Consider the following 12951-nt stretch of genomic DNA (forward strand, 5'->3'; position numbering starts at 1 on the left):
CCTGATAAGTGATTTTCATCTTCCAAGTAGCTTTGTATTATTATTTGTATTTTTTCGCGGGTCTTCTCCGTATCCAGATACATTCTTGGAATGTTTCGTGAACCTTGCCACTTTATCAAGCAGCGTAATATAAAGGGAATTGCTTACCCGTAAGCAGTAGTATGCGAGATCGCTACTAGACGGACGCCGTGGAATTTAATTTCTCGTGTTTGAAAACCATACGAGATAGAATGAAAGATGCAGCATTGTAAGAAATTTTACGCGTGTTCTAATGAGCACTAATAAAATATTATTTGAAAGCGAGTTTCCAAAAAGGGCTATGATGAAAGACAGTGGCTCTTGCACATAGGACATGGCAAATATTGCAGAAATGGGATATATAATAACATGCAATTTTGTTTAGACTTTTAAAACCTGATTTGGGAATCTAATATATGTTATTAAACGTTATATATGTATATCAAAATATAAAAACTAAAACAAGTTTTAATTTAGTCATCTTTTAATCTTTTTTTAGACGACTTTGTGCTCTATATGTACAAACATATATGTATATTAAAATTTATTAATACAACTTATTAAGATTTAATTAAATTATATAAATTGAACTCAAATAAGTTTTAATAAAGTTTTATTAAACTTAATAAGTTGTTAATATGAAATTAAAAGATGTGCAATGTAGTACAACATGTGACATTTATTTATAAGGTTATATAAAGTCTTTATATGGATTCTTTATTAAATTCTTATAAAGAATTTAAGACTTTTATTAGCTCTTTATTGAGCTCCATATTAATTTTTTTTTTTTGCGGGAAGAATATGCATTATTATATATTTTGTTTAAATGTCATGAGGAGACATATATACACATATATACATCAATTGAACTATTATATATTATATTTCAAATTATTTCAAGATTAAATTTGACAGTGTGTTTATTTTTTTCTTTTCAAATTAATAATGTTATTTGTGTTAATAAGAATCTAGATTGTAAATATTTTGGCATTTAAAGTATGTATAAAAAACTTGTATTATATTATAATAATTAAGAGTAGTCTTGTATGTAAAATTCTTTTGTGCACAAAATTTGATAGCAATATTTTATCACTCAATAACTATAGCATTCTTAAATAAAAAAGAAAATTTTTAGCATTCATTTTATACAATTTATTTATTTCTCATTCCAATTTTATTTTTTGCTGAGAAAAAAATAGAGATTTATGTAAAGAAAACACGTTCTTAATTTTGCATCTTGCGTCATTTTCGGTTTCTTCTTCTGTTTGTCTCAAACGTTTATTTTCTAAATGTCTTTCGGAAGGCGTTGATATTAGCTCTATGGGTTCCCGCCGTGCAGGACGCACTCATCGCACTGTCTGGACGTGACGAATGGATGGCGATGATCACTGGCGTCGATAAACATATTAAGCCGAGAGTTAAGCCTGCCTACGAGCAAGCGGGGCAAATCCCGAATCGATTTCACCGCGGTCCCGTCAGCGTCGAGGCGGACAGGATTTATTTGGATTTTTCGGTTTTAATCTGTACAGGTTGGATACACCGGTATAACTTACTCTACGCTCGACCACTCTGTCGTCGAGTCGATCGTACCTGTCGAATTAATGCTCTCGTAATTCTCGTAGTACGCTATAAATATCCACCACGACGATACACGATTGAGAGTCCTGAGAATTCGACGGACCCCATCTTTTTAGCTGCATTATTGAGTCATTAAGCTCGTACAGAGCGATCTTTGTCACAGCTTTTCATTATTAGACGGGCTTCGTGCTAAAGGGAATTGTATGATAAAGACTGCATCTTCATTGCATAGCTCATTTTGTTTTATAGGTAGCGAAAAAATGAACCTTGCTTTGAGTTATATTATAAATTTAATAATTTTAATTATTGATGTTTTAACTATTGCAAAATATAATAAAAATATAGCAACTTTTTTTATTCCGATACATTTTTTTATTCGTATACGAGGTTGATTTTCATCGTAGGAGGGATTGATATAAGGTTTTGATTGAAGACAGTGAGAAATCAGTTACGGAAAAGAATATTATATCTTACTAATGATTTATAGTCTTTCCCAGTCGAACGCCTGTCAAATTTACTCCATGGCGGCTTGGCGTGCTATTGCTCATATAGAAATTCTCTTGTCTAACGTTTACGTCTGCGATAAATGCAAATTCCTTGCATAGAAATCACGTATTTTATGCCTAGCGTTAAGATGCGAAGATCGTTTCTCTGCAGTTGCCTATGTAATCTGCTTAAATTTCTGCATTATAGAACAACAACGAAGAAATAGTGCTTAATATTATTATTAGTAATGCTGATATAAAATTAATTTAACTAATATTACATTATATTTTGCGAATAAAAATTTCACTTTTCTGTAAATAATTTTATAAACTGAATAACTTTTATAAAAGTTTGTTCAGACATTTAATGATTTCATTTTTACTAAAATAAAAAACAAAAACATAAATGCAAGTACCAAAATGATATCTATTTATTTGAGATTAAAATTAAAAGTAAAAAAAAAAACAATTTTCTACAATAAAATTATTTTGAAAAAGAATTTTGTTTATTTAAAAATAAATTATTGATAACTTTATCTCTATTTTGTACGAATAAGATTTTAATATATCAGTTTATGAATTGTATGTCAGCTGAGTTGAAATTCCGATCCACGTGATGAACGGGTTTTAAGATCGGCCGAAGTGTCGTATGGAAGCTACGGCAAATGTTCGGGGTGGCAAGCTATATCCTCCGTACGTAAACGTTTGCATTTCGAACGTGCCCGGACGCGGTTTGTACGACGTGGCAGTAAATTTCGTGCTAAGCCAAAGTCACCCTGAGTGATTTACGCGAGCGCCGAGGGCGGAAGGGTGATTTTCGGTTTTGGATCGTCGACTTTCGTCATTCTGGTGTCTTATTGGCGACAGGTGAAAGAAAGGACATAATTATGACGTAAATCTCCGGAAAAAAATTACCCAACTTGTAATATGTCTGCAACATAATAATTTCCATTATTCAGTTGCAAATAAAATTGTGGATACAACAAATAAGAGTTTAATGACTATTACGAAGCGGGATCTTAGATTAGCTTTTTTAAAAACAATTTCTATGAGAATTTATATACTAAATATGTAGTCATTTGAATTGCGCGTGAAAATATTTTTTCAGACTTATAAACACAATTAAGCTACTATAGTAATATTACAAATTAAATTGATAGGCAATTTAATAATTGTGGATCTTTCAGCAAAATCGTTATTTCCGTATATTTCTCATTTGTTGAAAACAGTATAATCATGTTATTACTTTTAGAATGCTACGACTAATATTACGAGCGATTTTTGCCGTGTTGAGCTTGAGATAACAGAATTGAGATAACATAACTGATATCAGAAAACTCGAGGTATTCGCTGATTTTCAGGAAACGCCATGCTATTCACATTACACTATCTGACATTATCGTAGTTATGCATCTTCCAACGCTGATTACCATTATTAAATGTCAAAGTTCCTAAATTATTGAGCATTTTGTAGACGTGAATACCTTTTCCAGGTATTCATGGGGAATATGTCCGTGTGAGTATGCTCATATTCACGGGATTACGACGTTTCCGGTTTAGACCAACTATCGCGAAGGAAAAGTATGATGATCCCGCTTACCACGGGCACGCTAAGAATGACATATGATGCTCACTTTTAATGCCGATATTGTTCTTACGTCTCCATTCACCGTTTCGAAGGGCAGAGACCCAGCCCCCGGTGACTAAAGATAGCGAGGCATAAAATTGCCATTGTTCTATTACGTTCAGACACTGGCGCTAAGCATAGCTTTCATAAGAATCCGTGGGCCTTAAACTATAATTATTATTAATGGATATATATATATATACTTTCGCTGTATTTTTTGAAATTATATTACAGTTGACAATAATTTTTTCGTATTTTGAGATATTAAATTTCCCAATAAATTTCATATCTTCAAATTTCTCTTTAAAATAAGTTAGTACGTTCAAACACATAACATATAAATTACAATTTATTGAGAGTGTTTTAATCTTTTGTCTGCAATCATATTTTTATTTCTTTCGTCTGCAATCTGGGTCTTTTTTCTATTTAAATCTTTTTTTTTTAATTTTTTAGGCTTTTAAAAAGAAATTCAGAGTTATTTTTCAATACCTTTATCGCATTACTGAATTGGTTTTTAATTTTAATATTAAAACTTTAATAAGAATTGAAATTTGAGAAAAGTGAATATGACATCTTTGTGTCAAAATATAAACCAATTTATTTCTGTGTTAAAAATAACAAAATATTGTTTAATTCAAGAGATTATAGGGGGGGAGGGGATTAAGGTGTCTTCCATTTAATAGCACAAATCAATACAAATGTCATTCTATCTTTCTTCGCATTTCATGAGTAACAAAGATAGAACGATACTTGCGTCGACTTGTATCATTAAATGGAAGATACCTTAGCTGATTGCCATTGCTCCTTTGATATTGAACAGCATTCTTATATTTAATACTTGTTTATTTGTAATATTTAGTATTAAAAATCATAGATTTTATGCTTTTCAATATCGTATTTAACTTGACGATATCCGGAGGTAGTAAGAAAGAAGAAAATACTTACCGTAGACAAAAGCCGATGTGTGAAGCCCGCAAGGCGCGGAAACACACTTGTCCCACGCCACGTGGCTGTAAACAAGGGATTTCGCGCTGTCTCCGCGAAATAAACGCACGGTGGTGCACCCACGCGTCTTGCGCGAAGGTCCCATTGTTATGGAGGCATCACGCGTGCTGCGTGGCAAATGTGCTAGCGCCTTTATTCCCCTTCATTACTCACCGGAACTGTCTTAAATGTTGCGTCAAATCGCCTTGTCTGCGACGTGCCTAATGAGGGAAGAACTTTATCTGGCCTTCGATGATTTCCATCTGCAGGCTTTCTTGCGTCACTCTGCTGGGTGGCTACTTTATCATAAATGATCTCACCTAGGCAAATTTAAAGTTTTTTTCAATTTTTGAAGTATTAATAGATAATACTTTAAATTGAAAACAAAAAATAAAAATAAAAATAAATTTTTATTTCTTCTTGTTTGACCTACTTTTCTTTCTCTTCAATAACTTCAAATTTTCTTACATCTTCTATGTCCTCTTATGTCTTCTATTATATTTTCTTGTAACTTACATTATATCACAAAATATTTATATACTACATTATGCACATTATAAAGTCTCTGAGTCTGACTTCAATTTGAAGGATAAGATCTTGAGAGCAATAAACGTTACCCAAATTTAACCGGTAGTTGAGGGTTAATGCAGAAGGTCGTTCTCGGTAGATTGCTTTCCTCTCGCGGTTCTTCTCTCCTTTGGTCGCAGAATGCGGGTTCGAGATTTCTTTTCAAGACCCGATTGTTATACGGCTGCCCTCGCGGCTGACATTTTTATGCGCGGCCGATGGACTGACAGTGAATATGCCACGATGTTTGGCCATGTCGTTCGTCAATCGGCATCAATTTATGATGATTCTTGCGCAAGTCTCGATTGATTTCGCTGCCGCGAAAATGAACACGCCTGTTTCAAAAATACATTAGAGATACAGCAAATGTATCGAACAATACGAACTACATATATTATACGTACATATCAAAACAATTCAAAGAAAATTTTGAAAGTAAAATTGCAGATTAAATATTAAATAATTTTTATTAATTTAAGAAGAACAGATGTTAAAAGATTACAATGCTCTTTCGACCGCAATTTTAAATTGAAGAGATCTTAATTAATCATGATATAGGTGTAATTGTTATTATATTTAATGTTAAAAATTTAAGAATAAAATGCATTTATAAAATTTATAGTTTTTTGTTGACGGGACATCCTTTTTCATTTTGTAAATTGCTCGTTCGATTTTTATGAAATTTGATTTATAGGATAATTTTTTGGTAATGTTTTTTTATTTGTAAAATGTCTAATTGTTGAAAATAAAAAATTCAAAATGATAAATTCAACATGGCAAACAGAAATGGAATAATCTAATTATTATATAATTTGGTTTTAGGGAATATTTAATTGCAGATTAATATCAAGATTTCAGTTTTGCTTTATTTAAAGCTTATATGCATTGCGAATACTTAGTTATCGAATTGACTTTCAACTCTGATTAAAAACAGTTAACATAGATCCTTCTTCATTGGAGGTTGTTGCCCTTTTGAAATTTCACATTTTCAGGCTACATTCAAACTCAACGATACCAAGAACCTCTTAATTTGAATTTTGCGATCAGATTATTGTTTTTTTTAATTAGAATTTTAAAATTCTGAATCAGATTCGAATTCAGAGAGATCTCGAAAACTCTTAGAAAACAAGATCTTTAATTTTTTTAAATTTCTTTATTAGAAAGCTCGCGTTCTCAAGAATTTTTGTTAATGAAAGTTTTGTTTGGGATTGTTCGAAGAATAAGACCTACAATTAATTCAATACTTCAATCGAGTTTACTTAGCAGCTGCAACCATTATGTCGTTGGCGGGTTAGATATCGCGTCTCTGTGTTGTACTTAATGCACTTATGTTTGATAATAGCGTCTGCTTCAACGACGTGGTCCAAGAGCGCCCGCGTGTCTCCACTTCAGGAATTTAGTTTCTTATGAAGGCGGCTCATTGTTCCTGACAAATATTACGATTAGTATGAGCTGAAAAAGAATGAACTCACGATCGGCAGATCAGTCGTCTTCAATCGGATCCGCGGACACGCCCGGATTCGTCATCGTCTGGGCATACCGATCCCGAATGTCATTTTAGCATATGAATGCCAGGTCACGCGGGCAAGTCCGCATCCTTATTTAATCTCGCGATGTATTTGCGCGATCCTTTGCGTTGTACAAAGTACAATATCCTGCATGTATCAAGAGTTCTTGTGTAGGTTGAGGATTTTATTTGCGACTTGCGCGGTCTTAGCCATGCGCGGCTGTGAACGTCTTAAATATATACATATATAAATATATAAATGTATGTCGACCTTTTATAAAACAGATTTTGTTGAATAATTTAGAATTATTTATTTCTAGAGAGTAAGAAAATTAATTAAAAATTGAAAATCGTTATTGAAGCGAAGTGTTCTCAATTTTTCTAAAGAGAACTCCGAATGTATCATTTAGTTTGCAGGGACAAGCGAATTTAGGACAGATGCGGAATAGTGATATAAAATATTTTGACAAACTTGTTAAAATTCTTCTTGCATTGCTTGCATATAATAAAGGATTCATACGAAAGATCTAAATTAAGAAGCTTTATACGATGCCGCTTCTGTCAGTGTCCGCGACCTGGTATGCGATTTCATCTTGAAATAGCGGCTTTACTCGTGTCTCTCTTGAGTTCCATTTCCCCACACAGCAGCCACATTTTTTCGCGACACTCGCTCAATGTACGACTGTCGTAATTCGCGCGCGAACGAGGCAACACGCTGCGGAAAACGGCACCGATAAGTTCGCCCAGAACGAAACGTCGGTGTCCTGGCATCATTGCCTTGTGTTATGACACCTTTATTCCACATTTATTCAATCGCCATGCTAAAACTGCGCTCGGAATCGACAAGGTCAGCGCTATTATCCGTCGCGAACAGAGCGTTTCCTGGCAAACGTCCCTCTCGTAACGTTCTCGGAGCAATAATAATATTAAACAAAAGTAACGGCCCTGGCCTTCGACTGGATTGCGCGAGGCTCGTAATTTTTCCGGCTACCCACCGCGTACTGTTTAACAATCTTTCGCTATTCACGCAAATTACGCAGTTAGGGTAGGCTCTCTTGCTCGCTTATAATACTGGCAATTCTTATTTTCCGCTATATTGACTCTCCACAGTTGATGCTGAAATCTATAATATAGTTAATTATTAATACTGGGTCTGAGAAAAAGTGTACTAAATTTTAATTATTTGAATAATGCCAGCTAAACATTTACTTACAGTAAATAAATGCTTACTCAATAAAAAAAATATTGAATCAGATTACTAGTATCTCTTTGTATCAAATAATTATATTTTTATATATAATTTATAGTTGATACTATTCGAACAAATGATGTTCGAATTTATTTATTTTTTTAATATATATTTATTAAAAGGCATTAACTAATTTTAAGGAACAAAACGACATAATAAAAAAATAAAGATTAAATCTATTTTAATAACAATTATCCAAACTTGCAGATGTAGCATAAAGAATATAATTGAGTGAATCTAATAAACAAATTGTCAACCTTAGAAGGATATCGAATGCCTTTAAAAATTATTTTCTTTTTGAAGACTTTCTTTACATTTTCAGATAATATTTCGATGAATATTATAGAAAATTAGTTTTAATTTACTTCACATAAATTTGTACTTGAATGCAAAATAATTATGCATCAATCTAAATTATCCACCATACTTGTATCCAAAGTGACAATCAATTTCTATACTTTTCAAGACACCGATCAGATTACTGCGTGATCAAGTTTGATTTTATATTAGGTATACTGGTGTCTTTTAAAGTGATGGTTTCTTAATCTACTTGACCGTAATCGATCAAATCCGCTCTTTATCCCATTGATACGACCGGCCCTAAAACTACAGATGTCCATTTGATTCGTCCGCTCGGCTATAATCCCGCTGAGAAGATCACCTTCTTTCTTCGTGCGTCTGAAAACCGGTCGCATTCCGCTAATTGGCTAAACAGTGTAACTATCCCGACTTATAGGTTGATCGCCCATAAGAAATTTGTTGCGGCCTCGTTGCGTCGCTGCGACCGATTATTAATATCGCCGCCACGATCTCGATCTCGCGAGATCTGCTTTCTGCGCTTTTCATCCGCGACGGCTTCGATATTCGCTCAATCGTTAAGAATATAAGCGTTTCCGATTCGATATCGGTACCTTTGAAATTCGCTGCGCCACCAGCGCGCCGATTACATCCGCTTATTAAGGAATCGAGTCACATTTCATTTGGACAGCAATCTAATAATACTTCTGCGATAATGTAATTAAATACTAACGATCTTGTCTTAATAAAGTCGTTAAGGTTTTATAATGAATTGCGCGTTACATCCTGTCTAAGTGTTGTAGCTATTCGCCGTTGCTAAATGTTGTGTTCATTTTTTTCAGCTCCATGAAGATACCCCGGTTAAAATTATCGGGCAAATCTGGTGAGTAAAACAAGTAAAAATATAACTGTCTTGTAATTATAAATGTTAATTACTGTGGCATTAAGTTAGGATTTTACTTTTTATAGAATAAAATATCTGTTTTAATTTGCACATATCTTAAATGAAAAATATAAAAAGTATAAATATGAAATTCTTCTAATTTGACTTAAATTTTCACAATACGTATAAAAATAAGTATAAAAATATGATATTACTTTTACTAATTATAAAATTAAATTTTCTGAGAAAGCTATTAAATTTATTTCCACTATTATAGATAAATTATGAATGTAGATCATAGAAAAAAGATTTGTTAAGCAATTAAAAACTTCACTTATTCAATAAACCTCCAGCCAGGAGTGAGCAAAATACTAAAAAAATTGTATTTAAATATAAAATACGCGCGAAATAATAAAAAAATTATATTTAAATGCAAAATATAAAATATTCTCAAAACAAGTATTTAAATACGAAATATAAAACATAAAAATGTATTTAAATACGTATTTTAAATATATGTATTTCAAATATTGCTTCTTGTTTACAGCTATAAAATACGGACAGTTAATTTTTCATGTTAAAGTAGCAAAGTATAGCTGAATAAAATTAGCGATTATAGGTAATCATATTTGCTGTAATAGCACAGTAAATTTGTTAATACAGTTTTTAAAATCACTAACTTTTTAAAATCAATCAATCCAATATGTAGATCAAAATTTTTAACAAAACATGCTAGCTAAAATGGCACGTTCTTTGCTGCTGTAATGAAGAAAACTTGTTACATTAATAATTTTTACTTGTTAACATTAACAATTGTAGCAAAGAATTAACTGAATTAGCATTAGATAATTACTTACAGATATAATTTCTTTGTAGTACCATCAAATCTTCTTAAAGGCGTTGAATTCGCCCAGCAAGCTATAACTGTGATGAATCGTCTCACCTAATCTATTTTTTCCATGAGAGTGTGTTGATTCATGACAATTGGACGTGCAGAAATGACGGATTCGATTTAATCGAGATAGCTCTAGTTCGTTTCGCGAGGGCGGCGTTTCGTGCGGCTTCTTTAAGGCCGCATTAATTGCCCGTGAAAACGCCCCCGCTGACGCACCCGGGGTCCGGTTTCGCCACAGTTCATTAGGGAGTCTTGGCTGCCTTGTCGAGTAACTCCGGTTGAATCTTCGCCGCCGTGAATATAAATCCTTCCGAGGTCGCCGCAACGGACGCCTCTGTCACCGCCATTTTGCGGGCCCAAGATAGGCCCACGCGGAAGTTCACCGTGTTCCGCTATTTCTCCTTTTCTCCTCCTTCGAGTCAACAGCCTCTCTCTTTCCCATCGCATTATCGCCGCCTGTTTGATACGTGCGGCAGTCCAATTCTCGTCGACGATTTCGTTAATGATTTCTTTAACCTTCGGCGTAGAAGATTACTAGGAACGTTAGTCTATTTGCTAATTCGAAACTTAGGTAAATTGAGATGTGCCGGTCGAGAAATCGGAGATAAATCTTGTGTGCTTAATTAACCTTTCTACTAGACAAGATAATTTATGTGATGTATCCGCGTGGGAGATATTTTGGCCTTTTGAAGTATAATGTGAAATTACTGCGTTTTGAGATTCTATTTTAGATTAAATTCTCGAAAAGGATATGCATATATTTATCTCTATTTCTTTTGCAGAGTTAATAAATGTTTAATAAATGTATAAATGATGTGTATATATATATATATATAATTTTATATTTTAGGAAAAATTCTAAGTGCAGGTAAAAATGTTGAATATGGAATATGGAAAGATTTAATAATGCATGGGGACACGATTCTCGACATTAATGTAAGAAGGAGGAATAAATTTTCGGTATGTGACGATATGATGAAGTCGCATTAACATAGACAGAAGAGAAGGGTTTACGAAGGCGGATCCGGTTCCAGCTGTTGCAATGCGAGGAACATTTTCGAATCCTTTGATCCGAAGACGTACCTATCTGGCCACGGTTTTTATCGCGTCTCGATCACAATAAATTAATAAACACTTCTTTTTTTTATCCAAGACCACAGGTGAGATCGGCCGGCCACGATATTAGAGGTTTATTAATTTATTTTTTCTTTATTAGGCGGCCACGGTCGCGCCCGTCGGTAATCAGGGATCTGTAATTAGTTGAACATGCTGTCTGTCCATAGCGATTTATACCATGCCCCGGGGGTGATGCCCTTCCCCCCATCTTCTTTCTCCACCTCCTTCACTTCATCCTCGGTTCATTCCACCGACGCTTCTTCGATTCTCTCACTGGACAATAGCTCCGACACTGCCATTCCTCTCGTCATCCTCGGGATCTTCCTTCGAGGAAGGACGAATTCCTTACTTTGCTTACCTATCGGCACGACGCATCCTTCAAACCCGTAATTGTCGGCGGGGACCGCGAGGCATAAACACCGCATTCACAACTGATCAATCACTTTGTTGCAGCAGCTTTGCAAACGCGTGGAATATTCTTAACTAATATCTAAATGCACATTCGGGCTTCGGGCATTAATTGAGGGTTTCGTACACAAATTATGCAAGCACAATATTATGTTCTTCGAGTTAAATAGAGGCCCGTTCAGTTAAAAATCTTGCTACGTAGAAAAGCTGCTAAAAAGATGCTAATATTTGATATTTAATATTTCTTGATAATAAATATAACTATAAAATATTTCATGAAAAAAATATACCAATCTTTTCATGAACTCTAATCAGCTGTTATTTTTATAAAATATCTTGTAATAGAGAATATTTAGCAGTTTTAATTACATATGAATTAGAAAATAATTAGAAATATTTTTTAAATAATAAAAATGTTTGTATAAGTATATAGATCAAATTGCCAAAAATATCTTCTATTAAAAGATATTTTACGTTTTCTACTTTCTAACTACGTCAAAAAATGATAGATAATTAATTTCAACAACTTTCAATGGGATATCCTATACATTTATTCGCAAAAAGAATTAATAATATATAAAGCATATTCATCAAAATTAATATTAATTCAATTAACAAATAAAAATAATTGATTATCAAATAAACTTACAATTAAAGATTATTCTCACAAGCTTCCTAGATTAATTTACAGTTATACAATGCATACCTCTATCGTTAAATCTTGGACAAACTATTCAGCTTCACATAAACATGATGAACGTATCAAATTTTCACGTAGCTCATTCATTAATGCGCATTATCAATAATAAAATTAAGATCTCAGTACGTTAGTATTCCTAAATTGACACGCGATAAAAAAATTATAAGTACCTTGTGTACATATTGATTCAAAGTGCATCAGAGGTTTAACGAGCGACGCGTTCCCGCAAACATCAGATAAAAATCTTCCCGCGGCAGCACGTTCTTTCGTTGACTAAGTGGTTCGCAGGATGTGAAGGATCTGGGCTCTGTTCACCGCTTGGCTTTGGATTTAAGACCAACGCTTGGCTGTCTGTCAGAGACCACACCTTTGAACCAGCCCTCCGGTTCCTTATAAAGTATCTTCGCCGAAGTTTCATTACTTCCGTCAAGATTGAAACGCGATGAATGTAAAGATGATGTGATGGCAATCTGGCACGCAAAAAATTATTTGTTTCGAAAAGATGGTTAATTTTTATCTTGTAAAATTGAATTATTCTGTAAAATTACAGAAGTTGCTCTGCAATTTTGGATCTTTTCTAAAGTTCTTTAAATTTCTTACATTTTTCCCAAGTAGTGATAACAGTTTTTTATTTTAA

The 12951-nt window shown here is 33.5% G+C and overlaps 1 pseudogene; it reads right to left on the minus strand.

The window, feature by feature from the left end:
• Positions 1-10332: 10332 nt before the first annotated feature.
• On the minus strand, positions 10333-12512 carry LOC108745848 (annotated as a pseudogene).
• Positions 12513-12951: the final 439 nt, after the last annotated feature.

The sequence above is a fragment of the Trachymyrmex septentrionalis genome, unplaced genomic scaffold, assembly GCF_001594115.1.
Source record: "Trachymyrmex septentrionalis isolate Tsep2-gDNA-1 unplaced genomic scaffold, Tsep1.0 scaffold150, whole genome shotgun sequence".
Lineage (NCBI taxonomy): Eukaryota > Metazoa > Arthropoda > Insecta > Hymenoptera > Formicidae > Trachymyrmex > Trachymyrmex septentrionalis.